This window comes from Heterocephalus glaber, unplaced genomic scaffold (assembly GCF_053883595.1).
Source record: "Heterocephalus glaber isolate CG9 unplaced genomic scaffold, H.glaber_assembly_v1.0 deba00001497, whole genome shotgun sequence".
NCBI lineage: Eukaryota > Metazoa > Chordata > Mammalia > Rodentia > Bathyergidae > Heterocephalus > Heterocephalus glaber.
In genome coordinates this window covers 3,033,158-3,054,754 of record NW_028258320.1, presented here as the reverse complement: position 1 = coordinate 3,054,754, position 21,597 = coordinate 3,033,158, and the positions used below count along the sequence as shown (strand labels likewise).

At 46.5% G+C, this 21,597-nt stretch overlaps 1 protein-coding gene across 7 annotated transcripts in view; it reads left to right on the top strand.

Annotated features, from left to right (window-relative positions):
* The window catches only part of Kif6 (kinesin family member 6), a 319,165-nt gene that overhangs the window by 266,533 nt on the left and 31,035 nt on the right, over positions 1–21,597 (top strand). The window lies entirely within an intron of this gene.

Below are 21,597 nucleotides of genomic sequence, written 5' to 3'. Positions count from 1 at the left end.
TTTGGACAGAGCTGAGATTGTCCAGAAGGACTGGGAGTAAACAGAGAAGCCATGGCCAGCCATTGTGTGTCTAAGCACAGATTTCAGGCCAGCAAGGGTCAAAGAGGTGCAATCCCCAGTAGGATGGTGACAGCTAACTTGATAGAGGCACGGTCACTATCCTCTTATTACAAGTGAAGAAACTGAGGTTAGCGAGGTTAATAAACGTGCCCAGTGATACACAGATAGTAAGAGTGGACTCACTACTTTGGCTCCATTTCTGCCAGACTCCAAGGTCAACACCTTAGTCAGGTGCAGGAAAACTCACAGCCTACCTAAGAAGGAGGTGTTAGATCACTACCATTAGGTCCCAGGAAAGGTCACTTCTCTTCTCTGAGTTCAAGTTTATGAGTAAAAGAAAGAAAAGTCACCCATGAAGGAAGTCTCTCCCCTGTATTTACCCCCACGGAGATAATAAGGAAGCAGAGAGTGTGACAGGAGGTGGAAAAGGACTAAGCCAGTCAAGAGATGGTGAGCCTCTGATCTGGAGTTTAGAAGGTCCTGGATTCTGGGGCAGGGGAGTTGTTTTTGTCCTTTTTAATTGTACAAGTAATTCATGGGTGCACTTTGCCATAGTTTAAACAATACATTAAAACAGTAATTCCCCTTTATCTGTGAGGAATATGCTCCAGGATCCCCATGGATGCTTGAAACCGTGGATAGTAGTGAACCCTATGTACACCATGTTTTGTCACATCTATGCATACCTCTGACAAAATTTCATTTATAAATTAGGCATAGGAAGAGAGTAACAAGAGTAACTAATAATGAAATGGGGCAATTTTAACAATATGTAAGGGCCGAACAATTAAATTTTTAAAAAATCTATTATAATAAAAGATGTATTACTATTAATCCCTCTCAAAATATACTTCTTCACTTCCAACACATTCATCCCATCATTCTTGTCACTCTCTGAAAAAGTTTACAAGACGTGATGAAAAAATGCAGTGACTGCTGCTGCCCAGTGTCATCCACCAGAAAGGCAGGCTGGTAAAAACATCAGGGTTTATCCTCATCCGTGATTACATCTCAGGTGGGACAGATGAAGCAGGAGTCTTCATCACACTTGTCAGAAGAGCACACAATTTAAAACTTATGGATTCTTTATTTCTAAAAATTTCACTTAAGATTTTCACACTGTAGTTAACCACAGATAACTGAAACCTCAGAGAACAAAACCAAAGGTGGCCAAGCCTATTGTATCATATCAAAATGTAAGAGTCCATCCTTGTTCCTCCTCTAGTACTAGCCATGTCCCTCTCTCCAGAGGAGTGTTGCCATTTTCACCAATTTCATGTATCTCCTTCCATCCTCTTCTGTGCATAGACAGATAGATAGATAGATAGATAGATAGATAGATAGATAGATAGATAAACAGACAGACAGACAGACATTTACAAGGGTATCTTGTTTCATTGCCTAAATGGGACCATATACATGTTATTCTATACCTTGCTTTTTTCTACTAACGGTGAGTATGGGTCTACCGCTCACCATTTTTGATGGTGACTAAACTCTGACCTATTATCTTAGTTACTTTGTCATTGCTGGGACAAAATATCCAACACCCACAAGTTAAAGGAGGAAAGGTTTATTTTCACTCAGTTCATAGAAGTTTCAGTGTGTAGTCAACTGACTCCAAGGTAGAGAGTCATAGCAGAGGAGAAACAGTCCATGGCAGGGTAGGCAGGAAGCAGTAAGCCTTCCTTCTTCTTTCCCTTTTCATTCTCTCCAGGGTACAAGCCTATTGACTGATGTCACCCACACCCAGAGTGGCTCTTCTCTCTTGAGTAAGTCCATCACCCACACCCAGATCTATGCTAAAACCATCAATAGACTCATCCAGCAGCACACACCCATGATCACTCCCAAAAGCCCCACCTATGAATGCATGAGGCATAGGGAGGACATTTAGATATAAGCTATAGCACCTATTAAACTACTCCTTTATTTTTAAAATTTTCCCCTTTTTCCAATTTTTCTCTATCACAAATGAGGCATGCATTTTTGTGTACAACTATGAGTGTTTCTTTGGGCTAGATGCCAAGAAGCAGAATGAGATTGAACAAAAGTGTGTGTGTTTAATTTTCATAAGTACTTCCCAGTTGTCTGTCCAAGGGGTTTCATTAGTTTACATTCCCATCAGCATGTGACAGGGCCCATTTCCCTTCATCCTTGCTTATATGTGATAATATCAACCATTTTAGTTTTTGCCAGTTGGAGAGCAAAAATATGGTATTTCATTATTGTTTTAATTTACATTTCCCCAACAGCTGGTGAAACTGAGTGCTTTTTTTCATATATGTGTCTCGTATTCTTTGCCATTTGGTTAGTTGGATTTCTCTTGTTGATTTGTAGTTCTTTGTGTCCTCTGGATATTGGGCCTTTGTCTATAGGATAAGTAGTAGATGTTTTCTTCCAATCTGTCTCTTATTTTAATTTCTCTTAAGATTTTTGGAAGAATCATAGGGCAGTTACTTTTCTCTGTTTTACACAAGATGCTTTGCATAAGACTGGTTTGTCTGCTCTTCTTTTTTTGAAGTTGTTCTGAATATGGAATTATTGACCCTTCTTCACCACAACCTGTCCTAAGGAAAATATCCAAAGTAACCTTAGTCACATTGCACTGATTGTCACTAAAACATAATAGTCAAAAGTGGAGGTAGTGAGTTCTGATCACTTGTCTTGGAGACAATAGCCATCCATGAATAAATGACTGTTTTCTACAGATGGTTAAACCTTTTGCCAGACCACAGTTGGATGATTTTATTGCTGAAAATGGAATGAGATAAGCACTGACTTTATTAATCTTTATTGAAGACATGATTAATGATGCTTTAATATTTTAAAATTTTAATTGTGTTTTGCGAAACAACTTACTAACACATGCTGAGATGATGCTAAAGTCTAGAAAACCTCCTAATAAACTGCTAGCGGTACCTAGCAACTCATTGGCAAATACTAGGTCCTGGGTTACTCCCTTTTGTTGGAAGGTGAAAGAAAATAATTAAGGAATGACTATAGAACTGGATAATGTATAAAATAAACTTAATAGTAGGGCCGGGGATTTAGCTCAGTGGTTCCGCCACCTGCCCCCAAGCGCAGGGACCCAAGTTTGATCCCTGGTACCAAAAAAAACTTAATAGGGACAGATGTCAAAGAGATGTTTATTAACTGCCTGCACTAGCAGTCTAAAGCACGGCCAGCTCCATGTTTGAAGGTTATGAAATGATGTGTTCCTTGAAGTACAAAGGAAAGAATGCATCAAAGGGAAGGGTTGTGAAGGGCTTAGCTTCACCTCACTGTATGAGGTAACTAGAACAAACCTTTACTGAAGCCCACAGGAGAAGGGATGTCATGCTAAAGGAAGGGCTCCAGCCCCATCCATAGGGGCAGAGCTGAACTGAGGAGAGCTGAACTTTCTGGGCATGATTGTGCCCTAGGCAGTCTGCAGTGAGCCAATAATAACATGGTCAGTCATGTGTGTCTTAATGATGGGGATATCTTCTGAGAAGTGCAACATGCAGTGATTTCAAGGTTGTGCAAACATCATAGCATGTACTCAACACAAGTCATGGTGTCACTAGGCACCGTACTATGGCAAGACCATTGTCAAATGTGCAGTTCATCATTGAGCACAACGTCATTAGGCAACACAAGACTGTACATTGGTGCTGTTGTCAGTGGGAAGATTGCAGCTGAAGGACTTCGGCAGGGTGGACCCAGAGTACTGTCAAAACTACAAAGCTGCATGCTCGCTTTGGCAGCACATATACAAAACTACAAAGCTGTTCAACTGCTAAAGAATCCAAGAACAATGGTCCCAAAGGAGAGAGCACCAGTGATGAGAAGGGTTTGGTGGTGAGGGAAACAGCAGATTTGGCCATAGTCTACGGATCGGAAATTGACCATTCACAAATTACACTCTGGGTAATGAATAATGAAAAGATGAATATCCCCAAGCCAGCAAGTCTCTCACCTGCTTACCCCCACTGGGAAACCTCTAAGGCCTACCCAGCATCAAACAAAAATGATCCTGCTCCTTAGCCTCGCATTCCAAACCCTAAGAGTTTGTCTTAGTCTCTCTCCACATAACATTATTTTACCAGGCTCCTTGTAGCCAGGGATGCCTGATCCTCATTTCCTACATTGCTGCAGGGTTCAGCCAGACACAGCATAGTCAGTACACCAGGCCAAGGGCCCCAGGCCTGAGGAAGATGCCTGCATTGTTCTAGCATGAGAATCTTGAAACGATGTATTAGTCAGCTTTCCCATTGCTAGGACAAAAGTACCCTACATTTGGGACTTAAAGGAAGAAAGGTTTATTCTGGCTCATAGTTTCAGGAGTTTCAGTCCATGGTCAGCTGGATCTGAAGCAGAAACATCATAGCAGATGCTGCTCACTTCAGGAAGCAGAGCACAGGAGAAGAGCACCAGAGAAGAAGGAGCCAGGGACCAGATACAATCTCCAAGGTCTCACCTCCATGGCCCACCCAGGCTCACCCAGAAGTCTACTTTGCTAATCCCCTAGGCATTTCTCAGGTCAATCAAATTGACAATCAAGATTAACTATCATGAACAGCTGGAGCCCTTCCTGCCTTCAGATGGTATTCACCTCTGTTGGCACTGGTTGAAGGAGTATGTAGCCTCCTAGTGACACCTCATTACTGGACAGCTGATATCCCTTAAAAAGAATGGAAGAGCTTCTGATGTCATAGCTCTGATTCCAAGGTGTCCCTCCAAAAGGGAAACTGAGGCACCAAGAGAGAAAAGAGTTTACCTCAGCATGCAAAATCTAAGCCTGGGTTTACACACTCTGGTTTCTATTAAAATACGATCAGGGCAAAATTAGAAGCTGCTACAGCCACCCCCATCTATCAAGACGAATACCAAACCAAAACCCCAAAATTGCAACCAGGCCTATAAGAAATCAGGCCCCTGGGTGTGGTGGCTCCCTCCTGTACTTCCAGCACTCAGGAGGCTGAGGCAGGAGGATCACCATGAGTTCGAGGCCATCCTGGTCTACATAATGAGTTCAAGGCCAACCTGGACTATATAGCAAGACCCTGACTAAAAAAAAAAAAAAAAAAAAAGATTTCCAGGCCCGGTGGTACATGCCTGTAATCCTAGCACTTGGGAGGCCAAAGCAGGAGGATCATCACAAGTTCAAACCCAAGTGGGCTACATAGTGATTTCAAGCCAGCCTGAACTATATAGCAAGACCCTGTGTCAAAAGAAAGAGAGAAAGAAAGAAAGAGAGAGAGAGAGAAGGAAGGAAGGAAGGAAAGAAGGAAGGAAAGAGAGAAAGAGAGAGAAGAAAGAAAGAAAGAAAGAAAGAAAGAAAGAAAGAAAGAAAGAAAGAAAGAAAGAAAGAAAGAAAGAAAGAAAGAAAGAAAGAAAGAAAGAAAGAGAGAAAGCAATAGACCAGCTAGAATGTTTCATTTTCTCTGCTCCTCTCTTTGCTGGCTTTGGTGCCAAAGAATTAGCTCTGTTTGTAAGAGACTATATTAACTGTGGCCAGTGGTGATATTGTTCAGACATGGAGGATGAAGAACAAGAAATAAAGGACAGGGCAGAAGCTGTCTGAGCCCCCCCACTCCCTCTCACATACCGTGCATGCACCTGGGCGTGATGTTGTCATGTGCTAGTGCCTTCCACACCCTTCAAGAGCACTCTCGGACCACACTCGGGGTGCACAAAGGCAGCCTGGAGCTGGGGGATCAGCACAGCATGCAGGGCTTCAGCCAAGGATGCTGCCATCCACGTATGCCCTCCTGATGCCTTCTCCTCTCAGAGCGATGGCTCAGGCACGTGTCCCCCTCTGCCCACAGTCCCCAACGGGATAAACTCCAGTTGCCCACAGCAATCACCAGCTTGCTTTCGCCCCTCTATCGGTTGCCTTCCCTCCCTGTTCCACTTCCCCACTCTCTCATCTGTGTTACAGGGAGCCTTTCCCAAACAAACTACTTGCCTGTGCTTCTGGGAGAAACGGCACTAACACAGAGGGGGACCAGACCCGATCCCCAGGGAGGTATCGCATGTGTGCTGAGAAGACAGTGCCCGGACCCCAGGCAGTTCGGCTGAACGGGGAGCATGAGTGTGTAGGGAAACTGCAGAGAGGGCTCTGGCCCCTGGACAGCTTTCTAAAAGCCACTGCCGTCACTGAGAGTGTCACTCTTTTAAGAAGCAGAGGTGTGCTCCCTGACACCCACGTAATTCTTTTCTGTGCAGGATCTTAGCTCACCATCATTCGCCCCTTCCTTGTGTGAATACCATAGTTGGTGGTTTCCTAAGAGCCAGGTGAAAAAAGCACGAACTTCACTAGACACCGGCCCCCAACTCCGCGTTGTTACAGTAACAACCCACCGAGGATTGTTGACATTAGTCTGCTGACATGTAATCAATCCCTGGAAAACAGATTCCTGCAATTTCTGTGGTGCAGAAAACCATTACATCAAGCAGGTTGTCTCTAGGCGACGGGTTCCTAGGGCCCGGAGCAAGGTTCTCACCAGAAATGACATAGCCACTCCCCCTTGGTACCCGTGACTTTGAAGAGAGAAGTCACAACTGTTCATCACCATGGAGAAGCCAGAGCTGCTCCCGGCGATGGTCAGATCAGAACCCTCTTCTGCTCACGAGCTTGTCCCCCTGACCTTCTCCCCTCTCACCACACACTCAAGCAGCTCCCAAACAACTACTATGTCAAGTCGAGGCCCTTTGGGATAAAGAACAGTCCACAGATTCCTCTGTTAATTCCTTGGCCACTACCCTGCCTTCCTGATTCTGACCAAATCTAGATCAGGTGTGTTTGTTTTGGACCCCATGAGGCCTGGCCAGTGCGCCCAGTATAGAGCCATCTGCAAAATATTAGCTCTTGATATTTTTAAGGAGGGTGAAAAAGAACACATTTAAGCAGATTTCGTTTCTTCAGCGCTTTGCGAGCTGGGATTGGCATCCATCGGAAATATAATCATCCACTCCATGTCCTTTTCCAGTTTGCATGGCCTCCTCGCCTCTCACCCACCCTTATAGACCACCCCGTTCTTGTTCCTGGAGGGGTGACAGCAGTAAAGGAAATTTCTCCCAATGAGTCCCACATGTCCCAGGACTCACAAGCCTATGACAGCCAGATAGAGCTATCATTCCTTTTTATTCTCGGATTATGGTAGCCAAAGTCCTGCTGACTTTGCTGCTGCAGATTAATCCATTCCACTCCAAATGAGTCCTTGTCCTGTCCCTGAGGGGATGTGGAGCCCACCACTTGCAGGCCCTCCGGCTTCCTTGCCTTCCTTCCTGCTGCAGAAGTGACATCTGCTGGGGACACTGTCCTCTGAGGCACTGTTGCTGGTGGCTGGAAGCAGCCTTAGAGACCCAGTGTCCCAGGTCACTACATCTGACCAGACCAGGCAGACTGCCTGGAAGCCCAGGCTGATGGAAATGCTCCTTCGAGCAGAGCTAAAAGCTGCTTCTGGAGATGGGGGGCTTGGGGGGCTTTGGCACAGGGGCTCCAGGGCTTTGCTCCTCTGCTGGGGTCCCACATCCCCTCCCCCAGGCAGCAGCCTGCTGTGAGTTGGGTGCCCATGGCAGTGTCTGGACTCACAGCCTTCAAGATAGCTCGGAAGAGTTTATTTTCCCAAACTGTGGGTTGTTCAGGCTTAAATGACACAAGCGGGCCTGTAATCAAAGAGGAACTGCTCCCCATGGACAGCAGCTTGGCCCACCCTTTCTGGAAATCAGCGTTCACAAATGAAAATGCCATCAGCCTACTGGGAAGATGGGTCTTTCTTGTTGCAGGCTCAGCCCAGCTCCTAAATAGTAGCAGTGCCTTTCCTTGTCACCAGGACTACTATTCAGTACCTGCAGGAGGATTTTCATTCAAGGGCAAGGTGAGAACAAGATTAGGCTGGCACACCCATCCCTCCACAGCTGGCCTTCTATTCCTAAGGTGCCAGAGCAGGTTCTTCAGCGAGAATGCACACCCCCTATCTGCACTAGATTGTGGGGGCTGACAAATTTAAATTGTTGAGTGTAAGACTTGGGGATCCAGGAAGTGATGCTGCAGGTCATGTCCAAAGGCAATCTGGAGGTTGAATTTCTTCCTCAGGGGCCTCAGAGTTTTTTCTTTCTCTTCAGCCTTTCAGCCCACCCATATCAGAGAGGGTACTCCAAGTCCACACCCTGAGATGGCATTCACATCTAAAAGCACCATCTAGACAAGCACTTGACCAAACATCCGGGTACCACAGTCTGGCCAAGTTGATCTGTAAAACTAATCACCGCAGCATCCAAGCATGAACACTGCTTTTTAGGCTCAGGACAATCTCCATGCATATTTAGGGGGAAATACTAGCTAGCTGTGTGGACACACATTTCTGCTAAAGAAACACCCAGCCTGTTTCTGAACACAGAACACTGAACAGAATGCCTAGGTGTTGCCTTGAAGCAGTCGCTGTTCCGTTTTTGGGTTATTTCATTTTTACAGTTTCCTCAGGAATAATGGTGGCTCTCTACCCTACACATACAGACCACAAACACTCCATCAAAATGATTAGATTATCTCAGACAGAGCTGTTTTCCTCCAAGACAATTTCCAGACTCTCCTGGAGAAAGTAGAAGCTGCTGCTAATTCTGGAAAATATTAATCTTCCCAAGGTCAGAAAGGTAAAGTTCTGGTCTCCTGGCACCTGCCAGGCCACGGGAGCAGCCAGTGACCAGCACCCTCCGTGAGTGACAGGAAAGCCACTTCCTCTGCCATGAGGACCACAGACAAGTGCTGTACCCTGGAACACACACCGACACATGTCAGGTAGAGGTGCATTCTCCATCTGTCACCAGCCACGGGAGACTGGGCATCCCCATGATAGGAAAAGCCACGATTCAGGATTAAGGCTTTATGTGAAAGACAAGATTGCATTTGCAAGTAAACCTAGGAAAGTCCTCATACATATTAGTGTATTCACCCAAACAAAACACTAAAGAACCAGAACAGGACTTGGCTGTCGCTGTGCCAGAGCTCTTGCCTAGCGTGTCTGAGTCCCTGGCTTCGATCCCCAGCACTGCAAAAGGCATAAAAGTAAAACAGAAAAGAACCACGGTATCATTTGAGTTGACATCAAGTTGCATAATGGTTTCGTCCCTTTCACTCCCACTTGTATCATTTCTTAGATGTGGAAAGTTTGTTAGGATCTCTCAACACAAAGCTTGTAAATTATTGAAATTTTTCTATTTTGTGGCAATTCCTTCTGTTTTCTTCCCTCAGTATTCACTCACTGCTGATATACCATGGAGTTGTAGGCTGCACATAGATGCAGGACCAAAACTTGTGGCCCTGGCCCTTCTTACATAAGCTCCTGTGTCCTGCTCACCCTCTGGAGAAATGTCATCCAGACGGTATGCACTTCCCCTCCGCTGCCATCCTCTCTCCCAAAGCTTCCCTTACAGAAATCCCCTCTGGATCTGAAACAGAGCCAGGGACACTGGAATTTCATGTAGGCAGAATTCAAATGGGGGGTAGGGGGAGACTTCTTCCTGGAATTTGCATTCCTGAAAAGCACCCTCAGCAAAAAGACTGGGCAGGTCTGTCTCTACCTCTCCCCTTCTTCTCTCTTCTTTGAGAATATTTAACCACAAAGGAAGCAGAAGGAGAAAGCGCTCTAGTATTATTTTCTGGAAGGAGAAGGAGAAGGAGAAGAAAAATAACAGGATGAGGGTAGGAATCATCGCAGGCTCTGAAAACAGGACCATGACCACCAGCATTCCAAGCCAGCTTATTAAAGAGTCATTTACTTCCAATTACAGAAATCAATCATATTCAACTATAAAGAAATATGAAAGACCCCATTACTGAAAAGCATAATGGTGAATTTAAGGAACTGGCACAAGGTTTAGTAAACATAAACTACATTTGTTGAGATTTGGAGTTGTAGTCAGTAACTACCAGAATGCCACAGTTCTGCCTTGTGCAGCCCTGATTTGAACAATTACGAGGACATGTAACTGTCCCCTCCTGGAATGGGCAGAGGCACCAGGGTGAAGTCTGCTGGAGCCGAGATAATTTGTGCATTTATGCCTGAAAGATGCTCCGTAGCAGAGAACAGGGAAACGCAGACAGTGTGCAGTGTTTCAGCATCATCAAGGCCTCGGAAACAATCACAGTGGGAAGGATGATCACCGCCACCGCCTCTGCTGCCACCTTTATTGTGCTCCCACTATGTGCCGGGCACTGTGCTGTGTGCTGTGCTTACATTTGATCTAATTCTTGCAGCAACATTGCAGGGTGGGTGTTTTCAATGAAGAAACTGAGGCTCAGCAGGATTAAGTAGCCCAGAGTCCCAGAGAAGTCAGTGCCTATAACCAGTGTCCACCCACCTGTGCCCAAAGCCCACGTCCCTTCCACTGCCTGAGGCCTAGGATTCCCTCGGCAGTTTCTCCTGCCACTTTACCGCCCCTGCTGCTGAGTCTTCACTGCTCTTCAGCTGCCACGGCTCCCTCGGATGGGTCTCCTGAGCTGCAAGCCCCGACCCCATCCCCCGACGCCATGGTGGGTGACTGCAGCCCAGGGACCCTCACAGGTCAGACGGAGGCCCCGCCCACTGCCCCAGGAAGAAGTGATGTGTGTGCGGCACCTGAGAAGTGACACTGGCATCTGGAGGCTGAGCCCATTTCCATGCACTTTTGCCTCATACTTCCAGACTCCCAGATGTGTTTCTCCTGATCCCCAGCCCCTTTGCGAGAACAGTTCCCACAGCACCAAGCACCCAGCCCCGGGTAAGGCAGTTCCTTCCCAGGCCAGCTGGAGGACTGAGTGGCTGCAACCCTGAATCGGGGTGTGTTTTCTAGCAACTGAGTTTTTTTTAAAAGCATTAATTGATTTAAAATAATGACTAGAATAAAGTTTTATCTTGGAGCAAAAGAGTTGATTCTTTGTGCCAAAGAACAATGTAAAACTGGCTCTTTTCATGTTTTGGTCTAAGTCTTTGCAAACGATACACATTGCAGAGTCAAACACTGGAGAGCTGGGGTTGATTTTATACCCTGTGTGTGAACCCTGCCCTCTGCCTGCAATGCGGGAGCCGGAATGTTCTCAGGCACCCCAACACTGTCCCCCACACCACCCCTAGGGACACAGGGAGGAGGTCAGAGGTCACATCTGCACAGGCCCTGCCTCAGCCCACATGGCATCCCTGACAACCAGAGCCACGGGCTGAAACGGAAAAGATTGTGATCTGTAGCTACTCCTCCCAGGCAGGTCTTGGAAGCTGGCTGTGTCCCTCCCTCGCTGAGATAAGAACTTCCAAGCATCCAAAGAATCATCTTTTGAATGGGTTCCAACATAATCACCAGCCCTGAGCTCCCTGAGATGTTTAGTACTTAACAATTCGTGCTGGTTGCTGAGCTGAAAATTTTCCTTCTGCTAACCTACTTACATCTCCACGTTCGTATGAGCTTTTAACAAATTTGCTTATTTACTTAATTCCCTGGATGTGTTTATGGAATATGATCACATACTGAACTAGTGATATCAATAAGCTCCTTAGCTTAATTAAGCATATACAATAGCAAATTCCTGAGCTTCAGACAGAATGTGCTAATCTTGTGTGATGATTATGATTATGCGGTAGCCTGGGTGAATGTCCCATAGGAACAGAAACTGGGTCTCCCAGACATAGTATCATTTGGTCACTTTTTATAGATGAGAGCATCCCTCAAAATGTGAGCATGGTGTTCTGTCCTGGTGATAAGGAAGGGGCTATATGACAGCCCAGACCGCTGTGTGCTATTTGCATCCTCGAGCCCAAGTGCTCATCAATTCTTGGGCACGTCCTCCCCCGCAGGATAGGGCCAAGGTGAGGAGCAGCTCTAGGAAAATTCCTGTGGGAGGAAACTGGAAAGCTCCAATGATGTTTTTCTTGAAATTGATTTTTTTTCTAGAGTGAGCTATTTTTTCCTCTCTCTGTGACTTAATTATGTTATCAAATATGATGTTTAGCACACTCAATGGAAGCAGAATCTCGAGTGCTGGAGAATTGAAATGTCATTTTGGAATGAGGGGGCTTACAAACATTTGCCCGTGATGGATGGGGGAGAGAGAAAGGGAGGAGAAGGGGATGAAAAAAACATGTGCCCAAGCTGGTCATGGTGGCACTACCTGTAGTTCCAGCTACGAGGAAGGCTGAGGTGGGAAGACTGTGCCCAGGAATTCTAGGCCCTACGCAACATAGAAAGACCCCCTCTCACAAAAACCAACCAACTAACCAAAAACCACTTGCCCAGAATTTAGCCCACCCCTGGTCTCCCACTCTGTGTCGCTCGGCCGGATCTTTCTCTTCCGTGAGCCCAGGAAGGGCCTGTCTCCCTGACCACACAAAGGGCTGAAGGCTTCTCCGAGCCCCTTAGCGCCCACCTCAGGCTACCGGAAGTCCCTGAGTGGATGCTGCTGTACTGCCCCTCCACTCTCCACCCTCATTTCTGAATCAAGCTAGGGATGAATAGCAGAGCTCTGCCATGTGTCCTGATCCTGAGCCATTCCCCTGCACCCCAGTCCTGTCCCTGAGGCTGGGTAATGAATACTTCCGGTCAGCACACCTGACCAATGACACTGCAGGTGCGGCAGGTGCCCACTCTCGGTTTTCAGTATGCTGTAGTAACATCACCGTTTCCTCTTAAGGAGACTATGGCAGTGGGTTTTTAAGCTTTAATTTTTTTTCTATTAATATATTCAAATACGTACGCCATGAGTCATACACACTTATTAAAGTACAATGTCTTCTTTTGTCTAGCTTGGGTCCCACTTCTCCTACCCAGTCATCCTCTACCCCATCTCCACTCTCAGTAACCAACATAACGTCTTGGATAGTCTCCATGCTCATATGATCATGTACATATGCACAAGCGCATGTGCACACACACTCTTGAATTAGACACACGCGCATGTAAAGTTCTAGCCATTGTTCAACTGAATAGATTATTTATACCCTCATCCATTTCTTTGCTTTTTTCTCCTTTCCTGCTTTCTGTTGAATTGTTAAAATTTAGCATTCCCTCCCAGAGACACCCATCCTCTACCTTTTTTCTAGTCTTCTGTTGTACATATTTTTATTGTTTGAGAGTTTAGAAGTAACTATAACAATGTCTATCATTATTCCAAACATATCCCCCTCCCCACCACATCTAAGGTCATAGCTTGTTTTAACTTCCCATGGAACATCCCACCACTTTATCTCCATCTTGTTATTGCATAAAGCTTTAGTTTACTTACACATACAAACATACATGCACACATACACACTGAGTTTTCCATGGTGAGTAGTTGAATATTTCCTTTGTATTTTGTGTTCCCCATTGTTTCTTTCATCTCCTATCCTTTCTCTGTGTTCATTTTTCTTTCTGCTCACCAAGACAGCAACTAGGTGCTTTTTTAAGGGCTTTACTCATGACCTGATTCAATCTTCAAAAACAGATATTGCTCTTTTTTTCTGATGAGGAAACTGAGGCATGCTGCCACCTAGGGACTCACTCACATGTACACAGGAAGTGCCTGGCTGGCCCAGGAGCAGAGAGCCTGAGCTAGGTTCTGAGGGAGGGTCTGGGTGTGAGGTGCTCTTGGTCCTCATCGTCCCACCACTCAGCTGTGAGTGATGGTTTGGTGTGGAGTGAAACACAGGGTGACAGCCATCCCTCTATTGTCTCCGAGCTCCTAATGATGCCACTGAGGGGTCAGCTGTCACCTCAGCTGCTCCTTTGCCACCCCCCCTAGAAGCTGTCCATGGCAGCTCTGGAGGTTCACTGTGACATATGCAGTGGTAGGTTTATTTCTGTTTATTCTGCTCAATACTCAGAGTGCACTTTCAGCAGAAGGGGTTTATGTTTTTCTCCAGTTCTGGAAAATCTCAATGGCTGTCTCCTCAAATATTGCTCCTTCCCATTGGTTCCATTCTCTTCTCCTCGGACCCCTGCTAGACAGACAAGGAGCCCCTTGGTCCCTTCTCTGTGGCTTCCCCTTGCTCTTTCCCATTTTACCTCTTTGATTTCTTTGCTACCATTCATATCTCCATACTGTCTTCCAGTTCAAGAATTTTCTTGAACTATGTCTCATCTGCAGCTAATTCCCTTAGTCCCTCCTCTGTTTTTGTAGTTTCAATTACTATTTTTCATTTTAAAATTTCTTTATTCTCCATTCTTTATTTATATCTATTTGTTGTGTGATTTCATATTTCTTTTTAATAAGAAAAACTATGCCACCATTAATCTCTTTGCATAGCCACAACATAGCTTAAAGCCTTGGGAGTACAGACTGGCACAGGCACCACAGAGAGCAGTGCTCACATTAAGTGTGCAGGTCTGCTGAGACACAGTGGGGAAATTCCTCTCAGGTTTATAAGATTATTTATTCAAGGTCATTGTAGCACTGTGTGTAAGTGGCAGTGGGGGGCAATTCAGTTGTTTAACTGTCAGGAAATGGAGTAAAATATTGAGGTGTACACAGTGGAATGTATGTAGCAGTTAGAAACTGGGAACTAGATACACATCCAGAGCAAACCTTAACACAAATTATAAAAAACACATATAATAAAAAGATAGATATCAAGCCTATTAGAATGGTTGCCTGTTGGAAGGAGAGTGAGAAGAGAACACAGGACATGAGGCTTGGGATAAAAATATGTGCATACACACATGTATGTATGTATATACATATGCATGCATATATACATGCATGCTTATACAAACATGCATATATACATTCATGTCTGTAACGCTCATATTATGTGTGTGCACATCATGTGTATACACACGTGTGTACATATATGTGTGTTGCATACATTTGTGTAGTAGTCACTTTCCTATCCCTGGGACAACATGTCAGACACCTGCAACTTAGGAGAGATTTATTTGGCTCCTGGCTTCAGTGGGTTCAATCTATGGTCAGCCATCTCCAAGGCAGAAATAAGGGCCTTGCAGAGTACAGCTGATCATTCTATAGCAGCCAGGAAGCAGAGAGGGAAGGGAGGAGTTGGAGACAAAACTGCACCCTTCTGGATCATGACACCAATGATGTACCTTCTCAACCTATTTCCTAACAGCACACCCCAACTCCTATTCAGTTACTGAACTTGTCAATGGATGAGTCAACTAATAACCATAGCACTCCCATGTTCACTCAACTTCTGATCACATGAGACTTTGTGGGGATATTTTAGATCCAAACCATAACATTCTGCCCCAAAAGGCTCATGGCCACCTCATTACACAAAAGGCATTTAGTCCATCTCTAAGAGTTACCAAAGTCTTAACAGTTCCAGCATTGCTGAACAGTCCAAGTCCAAAGTCTCCTCTGAGACCCAAGGCAAACTCTTAGCTGTGAGCTCCTATAAAAGTCAAGAAGTTAAATTCTCCAACATACAATGGCACAGGGTAAACATTCTTATTCCAAAAAGGAGAACATGGGGGATAGAAAGGATTTGAACCAAAACAGGATCAAACTCCAATGGGGTAAACATTAAACCCCGTAGTTCCATATCCAGCACCTGGGGCAATTGTGAGTTCCGAAGGGCTTGGACCTTACCAATATACATACATATGGGGGAAGTTTTGCCCCAACTGATTAGGATGGTGTGCCCTAAACTGAAGAGTAAGATTAATTCAGTCTTCCATGTTTCTACATTAATAAATGTCTTTATCTGCCTGTCCAGAAAATCACTTTCATTGGAACTCATTCATGTCCCAACTGTTGACTTTAGTATCTTTTTTTAGCACTATATTATTCATATTTTTTATTCATTTTTGACATTTTGGCTAGTAGATTCATTTTTAGTGAAGCATATCTTATTTCCTTCTCTTTGTGCTCATTCCTCTCTGACTGACAGAACCTCTAAACCCCCAATCCAGGCCCACCTCCAACTAAGACAGTTTGGAGAGACTGTTCCATGGCAGTATTGGGACATGGCCGATCCTCTCATAGAATCAGAGAGGCCACTTGGCTTAGCAACTGGAGGGAGGCTGGTTTGTGCCTCTCCTCCTTCTTGGGTGGGCAGCAGGATGGGGACCCCACATCCCCAAGCAGAACCTGGAGCACCCTTCCTCAGTCCCCTTCCACTCACAGGTTAGGATGTGGGGAGAATCACCCCACCCACAGCTTCAGACTGTGTGCCTGGCTCTGACCACATTCCCATGGTGCACTTTAGGTCACCTTCTTGCTTATGGAACTAAGGAGCCTTGCAAACTCAAGCCTTTGGCTCAACTCACTACTTTTCATTTCTGTCCTACTTCCAGACTTCAAAAATATATCTTGTAATCTAAGCCAGCAATGTCTTTTTGATATTTTCTTTCTTATTTTATCCACTGCTGGTAGGAAGAGGTGGTTTGTGCCTCCACAGATTTTCACATTATACCAATGAGTTTGAATAAAGCCTGATGAAATATATATTAGCAAGGAAAGATGGATTGTCTGATTTTGAGCTTTCAAAGGATTTACATACTCCTGTTTGTTGGAAATCCATCTAAGGATTACATACTTAATTTATTCCAGGCCCATTATTTTTGCAAACAGCCTTTAGGGATCTAACATTTTGGTTATCACAGATCCTCTGTGTTAGTACAAAGAAACTGACTTCCTACGTCACAGCTGAAATCAACACTGAATTCAGAACCACTAACTAGACCTCCCATTTCAAAGAGGAGGCCCCTCAGGCAGGAAACATAGTCTGTGAGTTCTCCCCACAGTCCAAACCAACTACTGATGTTTACTTCTAGTTTACTGGGACACTAAAGTGGTGTAGTCAAATGGAAAACTAGATTTTACCGGGAACCAGAGCCCCTACCAGTTACCTAGGAGCTCAGGCTCCAGGATGGACCCCACTCAGGCTCCCAGCCCTCCCTCCAGCCCCTGTCCCAGTCTGCATCTGCCTGGCTCCTGTGCCCCACTGTCCCAGCAGTTCTCTGGCTGGAATGCTGCTCCACCTCCCACCCCACCCCAACACCCTGATCCTCCTGAAGCTACTTCAGTCTTACCTCTCTTAATGTTGTATTTCCTAAGCCACCTTCCCTGCCTCTAAACTTAACCCCTACCATTGAATTGACATCAGCAGCTTGGCCTTCAGTGCCTGTCGTCCTAATAATGTGGTATCCTTCAGTGTCTGAAAGTGCCTTAACAACTAAACTTGTGTGGCATATCATATATGCCTCCTCCCAAGAAACTTGAGATCTGGTAAAGCAGATGTTATTGTGGTTATATTATTATTCTCATTTTTCAAGTGATGATATTGAGGCTCTTGGGTAGTTCAGTAGCTCACCCAACTAAGAGGTAAGAGAATTGGCATTTGAACTCATCCCTGGCTACCTCTACATTTGTAATTATTTCCTATTATAACTGAATGGCAACTCCAAGTGATTGGTTCTAGCTGGCTGGTGTACTGCGTTGAAGATCCAAGCTCAGACTCAGAAGAAAAGCAAACCAAGCTGGGCATGGTGGTACATGCCTCTAATCCCAGCACTCAAGAGGCTGAGGCTGGAGGATTGCTGCAAGTTCAAGGCTAGTCTGGGCTACATAGTGAGTTCGAGGCCAGCCTGAATTACATAGCAAGACCCCATCTCAAAACACCAAAATAATAAAAAAAGAAAAGAAAAACAGTTGCTGTGGGCTCACTTATTAGTAGCTTGGTCTTCAGCAAGTGTTGGAAGGTGGGAGCTGGTGGGAAGTCCTCGGGGATGTGAGACCCAGACCTCTCTCAGCTTCCTGCTTGGCAGTGTGATGTCTTCCTCCCACACTATCCCACCATTGCCATCAGCCAGGGGGCCCTCGCCAGAACCTGCACCATGCTGTTTGGGCCTTCATGCTCCAAAGCTGTAAGCTAAGGGAACCTCTTGTCTTCCTCTGGTTGGCCTTCCTCTGGTGTTTCATTCTAGTAACACAGCAAGCTAACACACCAACCACAATGGTGGAGCAAGGTCGGCCATGGGTCCAGCATTTAAAACAAAGAGCTTGCAGGCCATCTATTTTCTGATCCCGGTTCGGGCTAACTTCCTTAGGCTGGGATGGAGTTTCCCAACGGTTTGTATGTTCCACAGCACTTAGAACACAGGGGTGCCTAACATATAGTAGACAAGTGATAAGTGTGTGTTGCTTGGTAGTGACACAGACATCGCAGACAGCGCAGGGCAGCCTGCAGCAGCCAACTCTCCTCCCCCTCTGTGCGTGATCTCATCCTGACACACACACAGAACAGGTGGGGTTCAAAGAAATTGTCGTATCCCAAAAACTGATTATCAATGTATGGGATCAGTTTTGCTTTCACCTAACAATAATACCTGCAAACTAAGTAACAGAGAAGGCATGTGCCCTGCTGGGGTTGGTGGTCATGGCCACACATCTGCCCTGGGGTGCTCCTAGGAGAACCCACTGCCTCCCACTGCCACCCACTCCACCAACAACTGGATGGAAAAGGGAGAGAAGGTGTTCCTAGCATGTACTGTTGTAAGTTACCAGAGGAAAAATTACTAACTACCTACAACCAAAGTCATCCCTCCTCCCCTCCTCCTCTGTCTTTCACCCCCAATTTGGGCTCCCTGCTTCCCTCCCAGAGCATCTCCTGCCTCAGGCTGGGAGTTCTTTATTTCCGTTTCATCTCTTTTCCATACCGCTGGATGGGGATGTGTCCAGGAACCTAGGCCAAAACCAGCAAATTTATTACCACAGTAATGACAGCGAGCTGCATGCTGAGTGAGTTCTGCAATCCCCCTCACCTCCGTCCTTTGCCAAAACCTGTCGAGCTGCGAGATCCAGCAGATTAGAGACTGTTATCTTCACTGAAGAATGGCTCTGCCAGAAAATGCAATCAGGTCTCAGTCACAAGGCTATTTTTGGAAACTTGTTTGGGGATATCACACACGCATGTGCACGCACACACACACACACACACACACACACACACACACACAAAATACCATATGGTGGGAAATGTTAGTTCACCAAAACTGAGCATTCTGACTTCATTGTAAAACTACCTTTATCAGTATGTAACATGATAAAGACCTGCCTTATGTCCCCCAAGGAGGCCTCAGTGTTCTGAGAGTATTTATGTCTGTGGAGTTTACAGAACCTGGTGAAATCCTCTTTATTGCCATTAGCAAGCTAGCGGCTATGGAGAATCCTCAAACCTCTCATTCAAAAATACTTCCCTAGGGTTAGGGGAAGAGTTGTTCCATTAAGGGGCAAGGGAAGCCATTAACTGTGGGTAAGGCCTGGATTTGGGGGCACACCACAGGGGGTCCCGTGGTCAGGCACGAGGTCAGGGAGGCCGGCCATGGGGAGGTGGTTGTCCAGGCAGGTTAATTTGCCTCGTGAGTGCTCTAAGGGGGAAGTCACCTTCCAAGCGCTGTAGGAAGACAGTTCCCAGGCAAGTGGACAGCCCTTGGTACCCCCTAAAGAAACAGCCAGGGCACCAATATGCCTCTGCTCTCCGTTGTTAATGGCCTTCTCTGACAGTGTGTCATCTAGACTGAGGGCCTGGGGACACTGCTCCTGCCTTCCACGTGTCCCCCCTGAAGAGGATTATGCATAGAGATGAAGCCAAGAGTTAGCCCTTAGCAACTGTCGAACCCTAATTCTGAATGGAACAGGGTGGGGACTTTGGAGGCTGTTGAAGGGCCGTCAGCTGGAAACCCAGCTGTGCTTTGTGACAATTCCATCCAGCCATGCTTGATGCAGATTGGAGTCAGCCTAGCGCGAACCTTGTGTTCCCAGCTGCTCTGTTCCTCTGATGGAGACAGCAAGGGTGAGCCCATGTGACCGTGGCTGGTGCAGAGTCAGGTCAGGTCCTCTTGGCTCCAGGACAGTAGTACTGATCACTGAGCCAGGTCCCACCTCCCCAAATCCCCCTCGACCCACTCCTGAAGCTCCCACACGGCCCCACTCAGAATGAGGGGCCAGTTATGGCTTAGTCCCAACTGCTGGCTTCGTCTCTGTGCAAAATCCCCTCCGGAGGGTACACGGAAGGCAGGAGCAGTGTCCTCAGGCCCTCGTGCTAGCCGATGACATGCTTGGAAGACAAGGCTCCCTCCCAGGGCCCAGAGAGCACAAGTCTAAGTGGAGGCATCGTAGCTTCCTGTAGGAGTGAAGGGCGTCCCCTGCCAAGGAGGGAGGGTCCTCTTTCATGATGATCCTGAGGACTGAGCAACCCCGGTAGCCGGAAGTCACATGAGCAGTTCCTTCTGGCAACTTCGTCCATGGAACAGCCCAGTGCACACAAGCTGGAGAGGAAAGGCTGGTTTCCTTCTGTAGAGGGGAGTCCCGCATTGGGTGGGGAGAAACCTGAGTGGCCTCTGACATCCCTCTGGGTCACCATGTCCTGAGCTATGACAGCTCTGAGGCTCTCGGGAGTGACCTGGTCTCTCGTGACCACTTCACGGTCTGCTCCTCTTGGGGACACTCAGTTCAGCCCTGGCCTTGGAGGTAGAGAATGCACTTCCGGGATGTGAGGGCAGGCCATCTGGCTGCGACCTCTGTCACTCCATTGATCATCAGGGTTCACTGGGCTGATCTGGCTGGCTAGGCGGGGGTTCCCTTCCTCCCTCGCTGCCCCATGTGCGTCCCTCCCAAAGCTGCACACTGGGTCATAGAGAACGACCACCCCCGATAGAGGAAGACTGCTTCCTTGGTCAAAGGTGTATGGGTAGCCATGCTCCCCTGCTAGAACTTCCAAACAAGCTCTGAGAATGTACTTCCGTGAGCAAAGAGCTGCACTAGGCAAGGGACCAGTGATGTTCCCAGGCTCTGCTCACCCCCAGGGGCTGATCACATCCTGGAGCAGGGGAGCAGACAGCACTGACATTTTCACCCGTGTCTGAGTCCCGGCCATAAACAACCCCGGGCTGCAGTTTCATGTCTCTCACATGCAAAATCACAGGGCTGAGAGACTAAAGAGCCTGGAGGTGACTGCATCCCAAGCTCCACTCGAGCAGGAAACCCCACTCTGACGCCCTGCACGTGGTCACAGCTTCTGCTCAGCACTTGCAGGAAGGGACCCCTGCTGTGCCAGATTGAGGCCACATTGAGACAACTTAATCCACTCGGGGCCAGTGCCCACTGTGAGCTGCTTCTTCCCCATATGGAGACCCAGCCTGCCATCCTTCACTTGACCTCTGTCCTCAGACAAAAACAAAAATAAATCTATTCTAAGCCAGGTGTGGTGTTGCATGCCTGTAGTCCTAGCACTCATAAGGCTGAGGCGGGAAGATTGCTCCAAGTTCAAGGCCAGCCTGGGATACATAGTGAATTCAAAGCCAACCTGAACTACATAGCAAGACCCTGTCTCAAAAAAAACTGTTCTCTCATTCACATGGCAGCATTCAGATAGCCAAAGACATCCCTTACCTCTGTACTTCCCTGCCCTCCAAGTCTTTTCTTCCTCATTGAAATGTCTTGGGTCACCTCAGATATTTCTCCTATGACATGACTTCAGACCCTTGCCATACCAGCCTCTGCCTTCCAGATATATTCTATTTTGCTGATGTTTCTCATGAAGGAAACTCTGTAATAAATGCCAACTGTGGTCTCGCCAC